The 19781-nt window shown below is 46.7% G+C and overlaps 1 protein-coding gene across 5 annotated transcripts in view; it reads right to left on the bottom strand.

The window, feature by feature from the left end:
* The window catches only part of STK38 (serine/threonine kinase 38), a 57340-nt gene extending 53733 nt beyond the window's left edge, over positions 1-3607 (bottom strand). For 2 of the 5 annotated variants that reach the window (XM_055144509.1, XM_055144512.1), the window contains exon 1: positions 2899-3464. The gene's annotated coding sequence lies outside the window, so the exon portion shown is untranslated. The other 3 variants (XM_055144508.1, XM_055144507.1, XM_055144510.1) reach the window with 3 other exon arrangements.
* Positions 3608-19781: the final 16174 nt, after the last annotated feature.

The following is a 19781-nucleotide window of genomic DNA, read 5'->3' as shown; positions in this document are numbered from 1 at the left end:
GCGAGGCGGGGGGGGGGGGGGGCTGGGGAGGTGGGGGGTAGGGGGGAGGTATACTGTAATTCTTGGTGGTGGAATATGTGCTCTGGTGAAGGGATGAGTGTTTGAGCATTGTATAACTGAGACTTAAACCTGAAAGCTTTGTAACTTTCCACATGGTGATGCAATAAAAATAAATAAATAAATAAATAAAATGTCACTGTAGGTAGTAGAGATTCCTGGCCTTTTAAATATTGTAATGAAAACAAATGGATTATTTGCACTTAGTTTACAGATTAAAAGTTTGTTTACAGAAAAAAAAAATCCAAGATGAAACACTATGGAGACAACATATGTTCAAATGTCTGATGTCAGGGGAAACATTTCCAGTATAAATTAAAGTTCAAAGGGGGATGGAGCAGTAGAACAGTGGGTGAGGTACCTACTTTGGACATTGCAGAGACAGGTTTCATCCCTGGTGTCCCATATGGTCCCCCAACCACACCAGAGTGATCCCTGAGTGTAATGCCAGGAGTAAGCCCTGAGCACAGTCAAGTGTGAACCAAAAAATAAATGAAAAGTTTAAAAATTAAAAAACTGAATTATGATTGCAATTCTGCTTATGTGCCTAATATATAGTAGAGAAGTATTAGAAATATATAAAAATGTTATCAGTGGCTTAATTCTAAGCAATAGGATACAAAAAAAAAAATTATTTAACACTCTTTTGTATGGCTGAGGTTCAAATCCGGGCCCTCACATATATGAGACATGCACTCTACAACTAAGCTACATCACTGGCCCCAAGGATCACTTTATTCTTGTTCAGACTATTCATATTTTGTATTTTTTTCAGTATGTACTACAACTATCATACCACCAAAAATTTTTACGTTTACAGTTTCTACAGTGAGGCCTGAGAGACAGTACAGCAGGGAAAGGCACTTAGCTCGGCGGGTGCCTGGGTCGAACTCAAGTTCAACCCCCAGCACCATATAAGGTCCCACAAGTCCCGCTAGGAGGGATCCATGAGTACAGAGCCAGGAACCCTGAGCACTACCAGCCATGGCAAAAACAAAAACAAACAAACCAAAAAAAAAAAACAAGCAAATAAAAATCTAAAAAACAAATACAATTCCTAAATATTTCTTAAAAATGTGTAAGAGGAATACAGGTGCTATGATGTCTTATGGTGGTATTTGATAAATGTCTTCAATTTAAATTTGCAAGTTAAAACAAAGGCCTTTAATGGAAATAATATGACAAATAAATATGAATCATAATATCAGTGATGGAAAATGCCTTAAAGCCCAAACAAGTTCGACAGCTTACTTAACACTCCCCGCCAAATTTGAACCTGGTCTTCCCACAAGTATTTTTACCAACCAACCTATATCTATCATCACATTTGGCCAGATTGCTCACCAACCTTAAATTGCTCTAATGTTGATAACAGTGCTCAATATTTCATTCTTTGGGGGCAAAAAAATCACCATTTTCAGATGTAATGCATTTTCTTTAAAAGTTTTCTTAAAATTATCCCCTTGAAAACTCAGAAGACTTTTAAATTGTTTCACAGACTAAGTTAAGGCTTTTGAAGAATGTGCACACATTCATTATTACTAAGGAAAAAGACAACATAAAACAATTTTTTAGAAAAAATTCTTGGAGGGCTGGAGTGATAGCACAGCGGGTAGGGCGTTTGCCTTGCACGCGGCCGACCCGTGTTCGATTCCCAGCATCCCATATGGTCTCCTGAGCACCGCCAAGGGTGATTCCTGAGTGTAAAGCCAGGAGTAACCCCTGTGCATCGCCGGGTGTGACCCAAAAAGCAAAAAAAAAAAAAGAAAAAATTCTTGGGGGGAAATCACATAAAAGAACTTTTACAGAGAAAAGCAATTCAAAAATCAAGGCACAGGGGCTGGAGTGATAGCACAGCGGGTAGGGCGTTTGCCTTGCACGCGGCCGACCAGGGTTCGAATCCCAGCATCCCATATGGTCCCCCGAGCACCGCCAGGAGTAATTCCTGAGTGAACGAGCCAGGAGTGACCCCTGTGCATCGCTGGGTGTGACCCAAAAAAGCAAAAAAAAAAAAAAAAAAATCAAGGCACAACTTCTGAGTTATGCATTTTGATTCATGATATGCCAAATATTCCGTAAAAGTAAATTAGTGACATTGTATTCAGTTCTTACTATTAAAAAATATTACTCTTATGAGAAAATTTCTGCTAAGACCAAAGCAAATTAGAATGTAGTAGGATATCAGTAAAAGAATTTGTTTTCAAACCTCTGATTATGAAGTCTGGGTGTGGTTCCTTATTTGTCAGCCTGTACCCCATCCACCCACAATGAAAACCACATGCACTGTGAGTTTGGTGGAGAAATTCTGAAACCATATTTAAAAACAAGTCTGAAGCAAACAAGTAAGGTCCCTTGTCTGAAAATTTCTATAAACCTTTCTATACATTGGATACAATCGTTAAATGTTGACAACTAAAATTATTTCAACACAAAAATACAACTCGAAAGTGTTTAAGCCTAAAATAAACAATGCTTTCCATATAAAAGGCCATTAATAAAAGCAGGTTAAGCAAGTTAATGATTTTTCAGTTGACAACAAAGCTCAAGAACGAAGAAGATTACATTTATATTGCTGGATACACAAAAAATGGGCAGGGGGGCAGAGGTGTGTTTCAGACCCATTTAAGGCGTAACTTGCGACCCGTCCAAAAGCCCAGCAGGAGCCTGAGTGCGTTCAAAGCCGCGTATCTATCAAGCCCACATTCTCCAGAAAGGGACTGAAGGCTGCCGGTCCTTCCCCCTGCCCTTCTCCCGGCGCCCTCCACTCGCCGCCGGGCCTGATTCCGATCATCTCTGACCGAGACACAACTGCTACTGCACAACAGAGACGCGGAGACTTACTGCAACCGGGTACCTGTCCTGGAGGGCCTCCGGGTCACTGCGCCTCCCGTCCCGCGGTCTCACTCTCCCACTGCGGGACCAGTACTAACAGTGGGTGGGAACTCTTCTTTTAAAAGGGGCTCAGAGAAACGGACCCTAGGAACAGGACCCTCTCAGAATCGGGGCACTGCAGACGCCGAAAAGGCCCGACGGAGAGCGACGAGTTCCGTCACTGACAGGCACGCCCGGCTGAGCAAGGACCTGTGCACCGGCCGGCCCTCCGGACTCGCGACCCCCGGACTCGGGACCCCCGGACACGGGATTTCCGGACACGGGCCTCGCGCCCCCAGGGCTCGAGACCCCCGGACACGAGACCCCCGGACACGGGCCTCGCTCCCCCTGGGCCCGGGACCCCCGGACACGGGCCTCGCGTCGCTCCCCAGGAAGCGCCGGCCGGTGGGTCGGGGCAGGGTCGGGCAGCGGGGGCGGTCAGCGCGGCTACGGGGGCGCGGAGAGGCGGCCGCTCGCTCCACGCCCACCCTCCCCTCTAGCCCGCGAAGAAAGCGGCTCCCGGCCCCGCCAGCCCCCAGTCGGGGGCACTCACCGGGGCAGGACGTCGGGAGGCGGCCGCGGCCGGAACGACGGCGGCGCCGAGGGACCAAGACGCGTGTCGCCGGAGGGGGGCTGCGCGAGCCCGCAGTGCGCAGGCGCGACCCCGCCGCCGCCTGCCCCGCCCCTCAGTGCGCAGGCGCGACCCCGGCACCGCCCCGCCCCGCCCCTCGGGGCCGGCGCACCGCGTGCTGGGGGCGGAGTCGCGGAGCGGGGCGGGGGGGGGGGGGTGCTCCCTGTGGGCTGTGAACTTCTCTACTTTTTATTGTGAAACGGTTGTAGACACCAAACGTTGCAAAATGATCCGCGGAGGTCTCGCGTGCCTCTCACCCACCCAGCTCCCCTTAACGTCTTGGCACAACGAGACTACCTTATCAAAACCAGGAAACTGGCACTGGCACAGGGCAATTAATTACAGTACAGACCTTACTCGGACTTAACCTGTTTGGCATGCATTCGCTCGTGCGTGTGCGTCTGCGTATTCTAGAGCCCGTGCTCTTGTGTAGCTCTGTCAAATGTCACATCCTCCACTTCCTAAATTTTCGACTTAGGAGCAATCGTCTTTTGGATTGCTTAAAGTAAGGATTAGCGTTCCTAACCTTGGAACCTAGGGAGTTCTTTACCCCTGCAGCCCAGAGCGCCTGAAGTCCTGGAACTGGGAGTAGCACGGGGCTGGGGCGGTCACAACAATAGCCGCCCCCACAACAATAAACATCACACTCAACAGGCTGAGTGCACGCTTTGCATGGGAGAGGCCGAGGTTTGATTCTTGGTATCACATGCCCCCCAACCCAAGCACCTCTCGGAGTGACCCCTGGACAGAAATCAGGGTATAACCACCAAGCACCACTGAATAGAGACCCTAAGTTATCTTTCTCTCACATAGGTGGCTTGTTGGTTTCCCTCGATTAATTTTATATTACTGCCTTTTTGTGTGTGAAATATGTCACTGTCACTGTCATCCCGTTGCTCATGGATTTGCTCGAGCGGGCACCAGTAACATCTCTCATTGAGAGACTTATTGTTACTGTTTTTGGCAAATCCAATACCCCACGGGTAGCTTGCCAGGCTCTGCCGTGTGGGAGGGATACTCTCGGTAGCTTGGGCTCTCCGAGAGGGGCGGAGGAATCAAACACAGGTCGGCTGCGTGAAAGGCAAAAGCCCTACCGCTGTGCTATCGCTCCATATTTTTAAAAAAAGAATTATTGAATTCTGTGGTTCACAATACTATTAATTTTTGGTTTAATTTTGGTTTCTCACGGGCATAATTCTGACACCACATTCATCACCCATGTACCCACCTCCCTCTCCCAAGGACCAAAACACCGCTCCCTCTCGAACCTCCCTCCTCCAATCAACTGTGTGGATCAGTTCTCTAGTGTTGCCTTTGGACCTTTGTTGCTATCTTGCGATGTACATGATACCACCTTTAAATGTTGAGCCTGGCTCTCTCTTGGGGGAAGAGTGGGTGGGCGACCACACCCTGTAGTGTTCAGACTATTCCCAGCTTTGCGCTCCAGAGTACCCCTAGTGGTTCTCATGAGCCCATATGTGCAGTACTTCGGAGACGCTGTAAGAACTTCCCGTCCCCTCTAGCTGCCTTCCTCTCTCTACTTCTCTCCCACTGTCCTATGCAAGCAGCAAGGAGAGTGCTGAGCTAAGAGAGAAAATTCTCAATTGGTGGCCAATAACCACCCTGGCCCAGAGAAAGGTTTTATTTGTAGCTCCTTCTGGAAAACACTGATAAAATTAGCTGGGCCTGCAGCAGCTGTCTGTCTTTTTTAACCTAATGCTTCATCTAGAAATCTTAAACCTCAATGGAAAGAATGTCCGAAATGCAAAAGTAGATTTTCAAAATCTTTTTTTTTTGAAAATTTTTAGATAGACCAATATAGGTCAATGTTAACTTTAATATTAGGATTTTTCCTGTTTAGAGGGATTTTGGTTGGGGGAGTGTGGGTGTGGACACACCCAACTGTACTCAGGGCTTATTACTGGCTCTGTACTCTGGGGTCAGTCCTGTTCATGCAAGGCAATGACCTTTAGCCCTGTTTTCTCTCTGGCCTCCTGTTTACAGAATTTTTTTCTTTTAACTGGAGTCTTAATGATGGGGCTGAAAACAGCACAGCAGGTAGGGATCTTGCTTTGCACACAGCCAACCTGGGTTCAATCCCCGGCTCTGTGTATGATCACTGGAACCTACAAGGTGTGAACCCTGAGTGAAAAGCTAGGAGTGAGCCCAGGTGTGAACATTTCCAGGTGTGACCCGAAATCCAAAAAGAGAGAGAAAGGAGGTCTTAAAAGATACAAATTTGAAAACTGTATTTTTCCAAAACACTGTGTACAGGACTGGCAAGAGAATAGCAAGGGCACTTGTTTGGGGGCCACGTCTGGTGATGCTCAGGGTTTACTTCTGGCTCTGCACATAGGGATCAGTCGTGATGGTGCTGGGGGACCAGGGATGGAATCCAGATCATCTGCATGCCAGGCAAACTCCCTGCCCATTGTACTCTCACTCTCACTCACACTCATTTGTCTTGCACATGGCCTGCCTGAGTTTGATTCCTGGCACTCCATATGGTCCCTCAGTCCCTGCCAGGAGTGATCCCTGGATGTGGAGACTGAGTCAGCCCTGAATACTCCTGGGTCTGGCCCAAAAACAAAAAATCAAGACTGTGTGTGTGTGTGTGTTTTTCTGTGTGTGTGTGTGAGAGAGAGACAGAGAGAGAGAGACAGAGAGAGACAGAGAGAGACAGAGAGAGGGCGGGAGGGAAGGAGGGAGGAAAGGCGGGAGAGAGGGAGACGAATAACGATTCTTCAGGAACAAACTGAAAGTTTTCAGAAATAAAAAATTTGAAAATTTGGCTAACACAAATGCTGCACAAACTTTTCCCACTCCCCATTTGGAAGTTAAAGTGTCAGAAGGGAAGAAGATATGAAAGCCGTATGCAGCAAGGACAGAAAGAGAACTCTAATTGCTGAGCAGCGGCTGGGGCAAAGACAAGTTATCAAAAACAAACAATTCCACCAGAAAAGCCAGGCCTGAAAGGATGAGATGGACACTGACGTCACTGTGGGGAACTTTTGTCCAACAAGGCAGTTTGGGGAAACCCACTATGAAACACTTTTCTTTCCAAGATCCAGTGGTAAATCAATGGCAGATCCAGTGGCAGTCAGGATGGATCCAGGGGTGGTCAGTGGTGGAGTGTATGCATGCCTTTGTGTATGAGGTCTGGATTCAATCCCTGTCATTCAGAAAAGGACAAATAAAGGGTTTTTCTTCTCCCAGCTGGTGGGGTGCAGAACTCTGCCTGAGTCACAAGACTCAGACTTCCTCTGGAATGTGCTAAATTTTCCCATGTTTTCAGAGGCCCTAAAAACTGTCCTCTTAGTCAGTTCATACATTGAGGGAATGAGTTCATACATTCCCTCTAAATGGGTGCATTTGGATCTCATTTCCTCCAAATAGAGTTTATAGGACACACCCGCGGTTCCACATTCAGAGGACTGGAAACTGCCAAGCTAAGTAAAGAAATGTTTCTTTATGAAGAACTTCTCAGGACCTTTAATAATATTGTGATTCTCTATCAAGAATGCTCATGAGAGGACTGGAGTGAGAGCATAGCGGGTAGGGCATTTGACTTGCACGCGGCCGACCTGAGTTCGATTCCCAGCATACCATATGATCCCCCGAGCACCGCAAGGAGTAACTCCCAAGTTCATGAGCCAGGAGTAACCCCTGTGAATCACTGGGCATGAACCAAAAAGCCAGAAAAAAAAAGAATACTCATGAGAATGTAAAAGTAGGTAAAGGGTATTCTTGAGAAACTTTTGGTATTAATATTGCAATTACAATAAAAAAAACTACAATTCCCAAAAGGAGAGAGAGAGACACAGTGAGAGAGAGAGAGAGAGAGACAGACAGACAGACAGACAGACAGACAGACAGAGAGAAGAAAAGTGCCTACCCTAGAGGCAGGCAGGGAGTGGGGATGTGATGGGAGGGAGCCTGGGGACACTGTGCAAATAGGTGGCATTGTACCCTGGTGTAGGAATGGGTGTTGGAATACTATATGACTTGAAATCTAATCATGAATAGCTTTGTAAGGGTCTGTCTCACAAGGATTCACTAAAAATGTTAAAAAAGAAAAATAAAAGATACTCATCAGAGACCAGAGAGATAGTGTAGTAGGTAAGGTGCTTGCCTTATACAATCCATCAAGATTCAACCCCTGGCACCCCATATGGTTTCCCCAAGCTCCAGCAGGACTGACACTGCCAGAAGTAAGTCCTGGGCACCACCAGGGGTGGACCACCCCCCTCCAAAATAGGAATGCTCACGAGAGTCCTGAAGTGGCTTAGCACATGAAACACTTGCCTGGCAAGCACAAGGTGATGAATTCAAATCCCAATACAGAGGAAATGCCGACTGCTCTGATGTTGGGGGCACCCAGTGAAGAAGGGTCCAGTGCTGGCTCAGGCTGAGAAAATGCCTAGGGCAAGTGTGAAACTGGAAGTGTCTGATATGTGCAATCCTGACCAACCTGTGTCTTCCGGAGTCTCCAGGGAGCGATGGGAAAAGGGAGCTAGGGACATGGCTCAAGGGGTAGAGGGGACACCTGGCATGTGCAGGACGTTGGGCCTGACCAGCACATGTCTTGCCCACCAGCATGGCAGAGCCAAGCAGAACCCTGCTGGGACCAGAGAGAAAAGCCATGACTGGGCTTCTGCTTTCTCTGGGTTCAACCCAGCACCTCATAGTCTTCCAAGGACTACGAGGAGTGACCCCTGAGCACATAGCCTGGGAGAGCCACCCAGCACCATGTGGGTGTGTCCCCAAAACAAACTAACAGAAAACCTTGTTATGGAAATGGGTCAGTGGGGGAGCACAAGCCTTGTGTGTGTATGGCCCTCAGTTTGATCCCTGGCAGCAAAATAATTAATTCAAAGTATATTCATTTTATGGTGTTTCCCAAATTGTTTGAGATGTTTTATGGAGTTCTGATTAGCATGTCTCTAAACCAGAGGAGCAGAGATACAAGTGGTCACCAACAGGAGGGATTGTGTGAGTTTGTGTGTGCATGTGTGGGTATGTGTGTATGTGTGTGTGGTCTTAGGAGGAGGGGGACAAGTAGACGATCTGCTAGTGCTTGTGTATATCCAAGCGGAGGGATGAAAGGAGACTCAGCATTCCCATAAAAGGCTTTGAAGATGATCTCATAAGAAAGGGAAATTAAGGGAGTGATGCTGTTTACAATTGCATTATTAAAAAAGATAAAAATGCAGTGAGTAAATCTAACAAAGGAGGTGATAGATCTATAAACTGCAGTTAAAAGATACTATTAAAATAAGTAGAAGACACAAAGTAATGAAGAGACATTCTGAGCTCAGGTTGTGAAAAAGCTTGATTAAAATGGTCATGTTACATAATGGTGGCCACAATGTTCAGTAAAAGACCAATGGAATGTTTTCAAGGAAATAAAACAATTTTAAAATCTGTATAAACCCACAAGAGACTTTAAATAGTCTAAATAATTCCTTGGTTTGGGTTTTTATTTTGGAGGCCACAACCAGTGGCACTCAGAGACAACTCCTCCTTCTGTGCTTGGGTGTCAGTCCCAGCAGTGCTCAGAGGACCATGTGATGCTGGGGACTATGTGAAAAGCATGCACTGACCCCTTGAGCTAGCTCTAGTCTGCCAAAACAATTCTTAGAGAGAGGAAGGAGAAATGGAGGCCTCATACCCCTTTATGTCAAGCTCTTTCTCAAAGCAATGATGATTAAAACAGTGTGGTCATAGAACAAAAATAGCCACGTGAACCAATGGGCTAGAATAGAGAGCCGAGAAAACTACCCCATATATACAGATACCTAATCTCTATCAAAGAAGCCAAGAGCTTTCAATGGAGAAAAGAGGCATTTTAACGAGTGAGTTGGGGAAACTAGATAGTTGCATGCAAAAAATTAACCTCAAACACTACTTGACAAATACACAGTGCCTTGGATATTGGACTCCAAACCATAAAACACAGAGGAGAAAATGCAGGTGATGCACTACGGGACCTGAGACTGAGATGCGTTTCTCTAAACCAGAGTTCTGAGGAGCAGAGATCCAGGTGGTCACCAACAAGGTGGAGTATGTGTGTGTGTGTGTGTGTGTGTGTCTGTGTGTGTGGTCTTAGGAGAAGGGGGACAAGTAGTACAGTTGAAGGCTCCACTCCATTGGCAAAGGAAACCAAAGCAAGGATAAACAAACAGAACTACATCAAATTCAAATGTTTTCACTCTATGAATAAAAATTCAAAAACAGAGAACACAGCAGTTGGGGAAGATATTTGCACCTCATATGTCTAAGAAACGATTAATATCTAACACATATACAGAATTCACAAAATTCAGAACTAAAATGAGGTACATAGTCTGACAATGTAGCTCAGCATGGAACTTATACACAGCTGACCCCTGTTGGATCCCCAGCACCACATATGGTCCCTCAATCACCACCAGGAATGAACCCTAAGCACAGAACCTGAAATTTTAAGCCCAGAGCACTACAAAGTATAGCAAAAGCCCAAAGAAAAACAAAGTAAAAGAAACTCAGTTAAATATTACTATGCCAATTAAAAGATAAAATTATGACTTTGGGACTGAGGGGATAGAACTTGAAGCAATTATGTTAAGTGAAAGAAGTAAAGAAGTAAACAGGGGGGGGGGCTGTAACGATAGCACAGCGGGTAGGGCGTTTGCCTTGCACGCGGCCAACCCGGGTTCGAATCCCAGCATCCCATATGGTCCCCTGAGCACCACCAGGAGTAATTCCTGAGTGCAAAGCCAGGAGTAACCCCTGTGCATCGCCGGGTGTGACCCAAAAAGCAAAAAAAAAAAAAAAAAAGAAGTAAACAGGGGCCAGAGAGGTAGTACAATGGGTAGGGTGCTTGCCTTGCACGAGTTGACCCGGGATAGATCCCCGGCATCCCATATGGTCTCCTGAGCATCGCCAGGAGTAACCTCTGAGCATTACCAGGTGTCTCTCTCACATACACACACACACACACACACACACACACACACGAATAAACACCAGTGGAGAGATATTACAGCAGGTAGGGTATTTGCCTTACATCTGGCTGTTGACGTAGGTTCAATCCCCGACACACCATATGGTCCTGGGCCTGCCAGAAGCAATCTCTGAGTGCAGGGCAAGGATTAAGCCCTGAGCACCACTGGGTGTGACCTAAAACCCAAAAAACTCTTTTTTTATTAAATTAGAGGCTTCTTGTGTGGTGCTGGGGCCCAGACTCCCCCAAGCACAGGGGCCTGGTGGTCCAGCATGTATTCAGCCAGTGGTAGTGATGGGCCAGGCCAGCAGTGCTGGGATCAAAGCATACATGCCCACCATGGCTTTGAGCTATTTCCCAGACTCAAAATCTTTGCTTTTTAAAGTTTTTTTTTTTTTCATATGACTGGTTAAAGAAACTTTGGTACATCTGCACAATGGAATACTATGCAGCTGTTAGGAGAGATGAAGTCATAAAATTTGCTTATAAATGGATAAACATGGAGAGTATCATGCTAAGTGAAATGAATCAGAAAAAGAGGGACAGACATAGAGGGACTGCATTCATTTGTGGAGTGTAGGGTAGCATCACATGAGGCTGACACCCAAGGACGGTAGATACAAGGGCCAGGGGGATTGCCCCATAGCTGGAAAACTGCTTCATGAGTGGAGGGGAGAAGGCAGGTGGAATAGAGAAGGGATCATTAAGAAAATGATGGCTGGAGGGACCAGTTGGCATGGGAGATGCATGCCAAAAGTAGATAATGGACCAAACATGATGACCTCTCAGTGTCTGTGTTGCAAGCCATAATGCCCAAAAGTAGAAAGAGAGTATGGGGAATATTGTCTGCCATGGAGGCAGGGGGAGGGTGGGAAAGGGGGAGTATACCCGGGATATCGGTGGTGGGGAATGTGCACTGGCGGAGGGATGAGTGTTTGATCATTGTGAGATTGTAACCCAAACATGAACGCTTGTAACTATCTCACGGTGATTCAATAAAGTTTAATTTAAAAAATAATAATAAAATAAAATAAATAAAAATAAAAATAAATATCTTTCTTCCCAAGATCTTACTCTAGGGGCTGGAGTGATAGCACAGCTGGGAGGGCATTTGCCTTGCACGCGGCCAACCCGGGTTCTATTCCCAGCATCCCATATGGTCCCCTGAGGACCACCAGGAGTGACTCCTGAGTGCAAAGCCAGGAAGTAACCCCTGTGCATTGCCGGGTATGACCCAAAAAGCCAAAAAAAAAAAAAAAAAAGATCTTACTCCAAAAAAAAAAAAGGTTTTGTTTTTGTTTTGGGAGCACACCCAGCAATGCTCAGTGCTCCCAGCTCTATGCTCAAAGATCACTCCTGCATGCTCAAGGAAACCATATCTGGTAATGGGGATTAAAGCCGAGTCAGCAAGTTAAGCATCTTTACCCCTGTACTATCTCTCAGGTCCTACCTCAAAATCCATAAATAGGGGGCTGGAGCAATAGCACAGCGGGTAGGGCGTTTGCCTTACACGCGGCCGACCCGGGTTCAATTCCCAGCATCCCATATGGTCCCCTGAGCACTGCCAGGAGTAACTCCTGAGTGCAGAGCCAGGAGTAACCCCTGTGCATTGCCGGGTGTGACCCAAAAAAAAAATCCATAAATAGGGAGCATTTTGCTATTTGAGGACCAGGGAGGTGGGTGGTACGTTTGAACCACACCCAGAAGTGCTCAGAGATTACTCCTGGCTATGTGTTTAGTGGTCACTACTGGCTCTGGGGTCAGTAGTCAACTACTTTCATGCGGCCGACCCGGGTTCAATCCCCAGCATCCCATATGGTCCCCCAGCACTGCCAGGAGTAATTCCTGAGTGTAGGGCCAGGAATGGCCCCTGAGAATCTCTGGGTGTGACCCAAAAAGCAAAAAAAAAAAAAATACAAACCTGTTCCTGCTGGATTATTTTATTTTTATCATGTGCCCCAACCTTAGAGATAGTACAGTGGGTAGGGTCCTGCCTTGCACACTGTTGACCCAGGTTCAATCCCATGCACTTCATATGGTGCCCACCAGGTGTGAGTCAAAAAACAAATACATATATATATATATATATATATGATTGTATATATATGTGTGTGTGTATATATATATATATATATAAGCTCTCCAAGCTTAAATGGATTAATGACATTGTTTTTTGGGTATTTTTGCACATGTGTTTTGGCTTTTGGGGTCACACCCGGAGATGCTCAGGGGTTACTCCTGGCTCTGCACTCAGGAATTACTCCTGGTGGTGCTTGGGGCACCACATGGGATGCTGGGGACCGACCCCTGGTCAACTGTGTGCAAGGCAAATGCCCTACCTGCTGTAAAATTGTTTCATTTGAAGGGAATTAAAAGTTTAACAGTTTCTCTCTAGCTCTAAATTTCAGAGTCCACCTACATCTGAGCTGCAGGGTCCTTCATCAGCCCTCTCTGTCTTACAAATGGCAAAGTGGCCTCAGCAGAGTTAAGGTGTCACAAGGTGGATGCAGTTGCAAAGCTGGCCTGGGCCCAGGTCTCCTGACCCCCTGAGTCATCTCTCTTCTGCCATAGCTATCCACAAACTAGCACAATACTGATGAATGTGGCCTATGGTTGAAAACGAGATCTCCGGGGAGGTGACTGGACGGGCTGAGCACATGCCATGGCAGCAGGAGGCCCAGAAGACCCAGGTTTGAGGGCATTTCCCTATGGTTCACTGGCCCCTCAAACACTGCAGGAAGCAACCCTGAGCACAGAACCTGGAGTTGCTCGCAACACCAGCAGGTCATGCCCCCCAAACCAATAAATAATGATTTAGTGTGAGAGGGCCAGGAAGATAGTTGACCGGCTGGTGCTTCTTTGCATACTGGGACCCAGGTTCCATCCCTGGCAAGGCAACAATCCCCCAAACACCACTGGGACTAGCCCTCCCACACAAGCACCGAAGGTTGTGGTCCTGCCCCCTCAAAAAAGAACTGTATGAGGCTGGATCGATAATACAGCGGGTAGGGCATTTCCCTTGCACGTGGCGACCCACGTTCGATTCCCAGAATCCCATATGGTCCTCCGAGTACCACCAGGAGTAATTCCTGAGTGCATGAGCCAGGAGTAACCCCTGTACGCTGCCAGGTGTGACCCAAAAAGAAATAAAAAACAAAACCAGTAAAGAAAATGAAGATCTACGTTAGCTGAAGCCCCACGATCTCTCTCTTTTTTGTTTTGTTTTTTATTTTTGATTTGGAGCCACCCCCAGCAGTGCTCATGGCTTACTCCTGGCTCTGAGCTTAGTGATGACGATTTGCAGGGCTCCAGGGGAGATATGGGGTGCTGGAGATTGAGCCCTGGTCAGCTACATGCAAGGCAAGCTGTACTGTTGCTCCAGCCCTTTTATCTCTTTTTATTTAAATATTTTTTATTTTTATCACGATTTTGTAGCTTACAGTTCTATTAATTATGATTTTTCATGCATATAACTCCAGCACCACATCCATCACCAGTGTACCCCCTCCCTCTCCCAAGAACTCCCCAAAACCAACTCTCCTAACCCTACCCCCACCCGGACCATGATATCGCAAACAAATTTTAATGTGACAAAAATAATACAGGCAATATTGTCATTTGAAAACCACAGCAAAGACTTGACCTGTGGTTTCAGCACTGGGGTTTTAATGATCTTTGAGTTTGTTGCCCATAGTGTCTTCCTCAGAAACCAGATTGTAGGTGATGTAAATGGCACGGTTCCCTTCCCTTCTAACATCAAAACAGGCTTGTACTGTTCAGAAATAGAGCCAGCGGACAGAGCAGTGGCACAGTGAGTAGGGCATAGCCTTATACGCTGCAGACCCAGGTTTGATCCCTGGCACCCCATGTGGTCCCCTGAGCACCTCCAGAAGTGATCCCTGAGGAGAGAGCCAGGAGTAAGCCCTGAGGACAGCTGGTGTGACGCCCCCCTCCCCCCAGAAAAAAAGAAAAAGAAAAGAAAATAGGTTCCGATTTTAAAATATTTTCATTCTCAAAATGAAAATCTCGTTTCTGCTCATTTCCGTGACTCCCTTTTCTTGCCAGGTTATTGGGCACTGATGTCAGTGGTTTACTCTCCTGAATTACTCATGCAAATACGGTCAGAGACTATCCCTCTCCCTTATTCCCAGGGAAGGGTCTGATCGCGGTTTCAGCAACACTCCCTTCTCTGTAGGCCTTTCCCACTCACAAAGACAGGCCTGCACCTCAGCCCTCCCTCCCCACCGCCTTCTCTCACATAACGCATCTACCCCCAAACCTCACTCTGCCCCTTCTGACAGAGTCTGGCCTTTTGGAAAGTCACACTTGCATGGCTGGTTTTGTCAGTGATCTCAAATTTAGAACACTCAGGGTGTGGTTTGCAAAGTCTGGTATTTCATGCTTTGAGAAAATCCAGTACACAAATGTCAACATTTCCAAAGCAAATCAGGGAGTGGCTGTTTGTACTACAAATGAACCTTGCAAAATGATTCACCAAGGGCACCTTTTATGTATTTACATATATTTATTGAATAAATAGTATTGGTGCTTGGCATAAAATTTAAGTAGTAGACAAAGAAAACACTCCACCTTAATCCCTGGTCACTGAACTCCCCTCCTTGAAGGTTACCTTTGTCATCAGTTTCTTGTGTATCTTTCCATGTTCTTTGCATATTCAAACAGCATGTGTATTTTCTGGAAGCAGTTCTCTGGAGAGGGTCATGTTAAGTTGGAAGGGGAAAGACAAATAAGGATGATCTCACTCAGATGTGGAATATAAAGACACAAAGCAAAGGAAGAGACACTCTCCAACAAAAACAAATTAGGGAAGGGGGAGGGGAGAGGGCAAAAAGGTCCTGGGGACCACGGCACTTTACCTCAGCACTTTACTGGGAGACTTAGTATGGTAGCATTGTACCCCAAAGTATAAAGAAACTTGACAGTAAAAAAAAAAAAAGATAAAAGGTTTGGAAATGCATCCATATAACGACAAATAGAACTGACTCATTCTGGTAATAAATTAATTAATTTATTAGGGGGACAATATCCCAAGCAATGCTCAGGGGACCTGGAGGTCTCTCCTGGGGAAATTAGGAAAAGTGGGAAAAATCTCCTCCTCCTCCTCCTCCTCCTCCTCCTCCTCCTCCTCCTCCTCCTCCTCCTCCTCCTCCTCCTCCTCCTCCTCCTCCTCCTCCTCCTCCTCCTCCTCCTCCTCCTCCTCCTCCTCCTCCTCCTCCTCCTCCTCCTCCTCTTCCCTCCTCTTCCTCCTCCTCCTCCTTCTCCTCCTCCTCCTCCTCCTTCTTCTTTTAACAGTGCCAGGCTTGAACACAGAACCTTACACATACAAAGCATGTCTTCAGTCACCAAAAAAACTGGGAAGACCTCAGTTTTTTGGTTTGTTTTTTTTTTAAGAATTATATACCAGGGCTAGAGTGATAGTACAGTGCAGAGGGCATTTGCCTTGCACACGGTCTACCCAGGTTCAATCCCCGACATCCCATATGGTCCCCAAAGCACCACCAGGAGTAATTCCTGAGTGCAGAGCCAGGAGTAACCCCTGAGCATTGCTGGGTGTGACAAAAAAATAATAGTAATAATTATATACCAGGGGTATGGAGCTGCCAGCAGGTCGGCCTATATTTGTGGGGCGAGTGCATCAACAGCCTGATGGCACCTTCACGCTTCCTGAAACCCCAAAATTGATGCTGTGCCTTTTGCCAGACCCCAACAACTTGGGACCAAGTTTACCAAGAAATTAAATGGCCAAAAGTTAGATATGTGGGAGCCACACCCACAAACCATCTCCAGTTCAGCTATACAAGCTCATTTATTGGCCTTATCTCAGAGACCCATAGATAAATCTTAAAAGAGACCAAAAGCCACAGTTAATATCAGACCCACGCATGGCTGAACACACTGGGGTAAATCAGAGGGGGGGGGGGGGGCAGGTTGGCCTGTGCCTGCCCAAGCAGAGCTCCAGCAGTCTCTTGCTTCCATAGTCCAAAATCACTGCCATAGCCCCAGCCTGACTCAACCATCTCCGGATGGACAGACCTCACCAAGATATAATCTGCCGAACATTCTAGTATGCAGGTTTTGAGACTGACATCTCTAGGCTTTGACAGAATTGGGGTGGGCTACCTCCCCCCACTTCCCAACACACATGGAAGCACTGGCATCACCCCACAAACCAACTCCAGTGCCACCGTGTAAACTCTATTACTGGCCTTGCTTCTGAGAATCCTAAATAAATCTTGAAAGAGATCAAAACCCAGACACAGCAGCAAGTCCTGGAAGACACCACAGAGCCGAGATCTCCCCAGGCCCCAGACTGAGCCAATTTCACCGGTGCACCCCAGATGGAGCAGGTGCAGTCTCCTTACTACTCCAGATCAAATCCTGGTAACCAAGAGCTTCCACAAGCAAGGCCCAGGTATGCAGATTCCAGGACTAAATCTCCATGCCACATGGTGGCAGAGGTGCTGGGCTGTCGTCCTAGCTGTCACACCCACAATGTGCCTCCGGGTGCCATCTTAGCGCACCAACAGCCCTGGTCCAGAGATGCCCAGTTGAATCCCAAAATTGATTAGTGCCCTACAGAAATGTCTCTAGAACCCAGTCATTTTCAATCTAGGATTCCAGAAGCCAGTGGCCACTGCACCCAAGATTTTCAAAATGAGCAATGGACAATAAATGATCTAGCATCTGCCCCTGGCAGGCAGTTTTGAATGGTGGTGGGAAAATTTGAGCAAAACATAATGCCCAGGGGCTGGAGCGATAGCACAGTGGGTAGGGCGTTTGCCTTGCACGCAGCCCATCCGGGTTCGATTCCCAGCATCCCATATGTATGGTCCCCTGAGCACCGCCAGGGGTAATTCCTGAGTGCAGAGCCAGGAGTAACCCCTGTGCATCACCAAGTGTGACCCAAAAAGCAAAAACAAACAAACAAACAAACAGACAGACAAAAACATAATGCCCCAAAGTAGAGAGTATTGGAGAAATTGCCTGCCATGGAGTCAGGGTGAGGGCTGGGAGGAGGGGCAAGGGCAGGGAGAAGAATATACTGGGGACATTGGTGGTGGAAAGTGTGCATGGTGGAGGGATGAGTGTTCAATCATTGTATGGCTAAATCTCAAACCTGAAAGCTTTGTAACTGTATCTCACGGTGATTCAATAAAAAAAAAAAGTAATGTGGAGTTCATGCCCAATTCAATCAGCTTAATCAATGGCTGAATAAATAGCAGTAATTTTACAAAAAGGAAAGCAAAAAAAAAAGAATTAAAAATAATTCTATAAATTTTCTTTTTCTTTTTTCTTTTTTTTGCTTTTTGGGTCACATCTGTCAATGCACAGGGGTTACTCCTGGCTCTGCACTCAGGAATTACCCCTGGCGGTGCTCAGAGGACCATATGGGATGCTGGGAATCGAACCCGGGTCGGCCGCATGCAAGGCAAACGCCCTACCCGCTGTACTATTGCTCCAGCAAATAATTATATAAATTTTCAAAAACAATGATACCCATTAATTAGTCTAAAATCCAAACCAGGGTCCTTTTTATTTTATTTTTTTCTTTTGGACCACACCAAGTGGACCTCAGGGGCTACTCTGTGCTTGGCAGTCCCACGTGGAGAGGGCTGGGATAGGCCCCCCAGCCTGAGCTGTCTCTGCCTGAGGGATTCTTTTCCATTGTGATTTCCATGATACACTGACAGTCTGATTTAATCCTGAAGTCCTGCTGTTTGTCACGCTCTGTGGTGAGAAACAGTCTCTTAGCTGGACAGCCCACAATCAGAGCAAGCTTCAGCATTTAATAGACCAACTTACATGAGACAAAATCAGAAATTCACCTGCAAAATTGTAAGGTTGAATCTCAGATCACTTCAAGATCCTCAAAGCTCAGTACCCAAAAGACAGTGCAGTGGGAAGAACGCTTGTCTGAGATACCCGGACAACCTGGGTTGGACCCTGGCACCCCACATGGGTCCTTGAGCCCTGCCGAAGTGATTCCTGAGAGCAGCCAGGTGTGACCCTGCAGCACACAAGAAAGACCCCTGAAGCTTCATCTTCCTTATTTTGAGGGTGCAGGGGGCTAAACCAAGATAGCTTTTTGGGTTTTGGTATTTGCGGTAAGGGTTTTGGTCACACTTGGTGATGCTCAGGGGCTACTCCTGGCTCTGCACTCAGGAAAAACTCCTGATGGTCCTTGGGGAACCATGTGTGATGCTGGAGATTGAACCAGGTGGACTGCGTACAAAAAAAGCACCCCACTTTCTGTACCTCTCCAGCCCCAGAGTAGCTGGGTATAATTTCTCATTAAAACTTGCTTAGATGGGGGCTGGAGCAATAGCACAGCTGGTAGGGCATTTGCCTTGCACACGGCCGACCTGGGTTCAATTCCCAGCATCCCATTATGGTCCCCTGAGCACCACCAGGAGTAATTCCTGAGTGCAGAGTCAGGAGTAACCCCTGTGCAACACCGGGTGTGACCCAAAAAACAAACAAAAAAACTTGCTTAGATGTGAGGAGAGAGAGGGAGAGAGAGAGAGAGAGAGAGAGAGAGAGAGGGAGGGAGGGAGAAAGGAAGTGCTGAAGAGAGAGAGAATGGAGAGAACACTGGTTTCACCAGAGTGGAGAAAGCAGAGAAACAAAGAGACAAATAATTCACAGACATGTTCAAGGGAGAACAAGGCAGAAGAGGAAGCCGTCTAATTTTTATTTTAATTTAATTTAATTTTTATTTTTATTGAATCACTGTGAGATACAGTTACAAAGTTGGTCATGGTCAGGTTTCAGTCATTCAGTGTTCCAAAACCCATTCCTCCACCAGAGTACATTTCCCACCACCAGTGTCTCCCAGTTTCCGTCCTGCCACCTTCCCTCCAGCTGGCTCTAATGGAAGCACTTACCTTCTCTCTCTCTCTCTCTCTCTCTCTCTCTCTCTCTCTCTCTCTCTCTCTCTCTCTCTCTCTCTCTCTCTCTCTCTCTCTCTCTCTCTCTCTCTTTCTCCCTCTCCTTCTCTCTTCCCTTTTGGATATTATGGTTTACTATACGGATCACTGTATCACTGTCATCCCATTGTTCATCGATTTACTCGAATGGGCACCAGTAATGTCTCTATTCCTCCCAGCCCTGAGATTTTTAGCAACCTCTCCTTACTCATCTTTCCCAACGATTGGCGGCTCTTTCAGGATCAGGGGAATGAGACCTATCGTTACTGTTTTTGGCATATCGAATACG

The sequence above is a fragment of the Sorex araneus genome, chromosome 7, assembly GCF_027595985.1.
Source record: "Sorex araneus isolate mSorAra2 chromosome 7, mSorAra2.pri, whole genome shotgun sequence".
Classification (NCBI taxonomy): Eukaryota; Metazoa; Chordata; class Mammalia; order Eulipotyphla; family Soricidae; genus Sorex; species Sorex araneus.
This window is presented reverse-complemented; position numbering and strand designations above follow the sequence as displayed.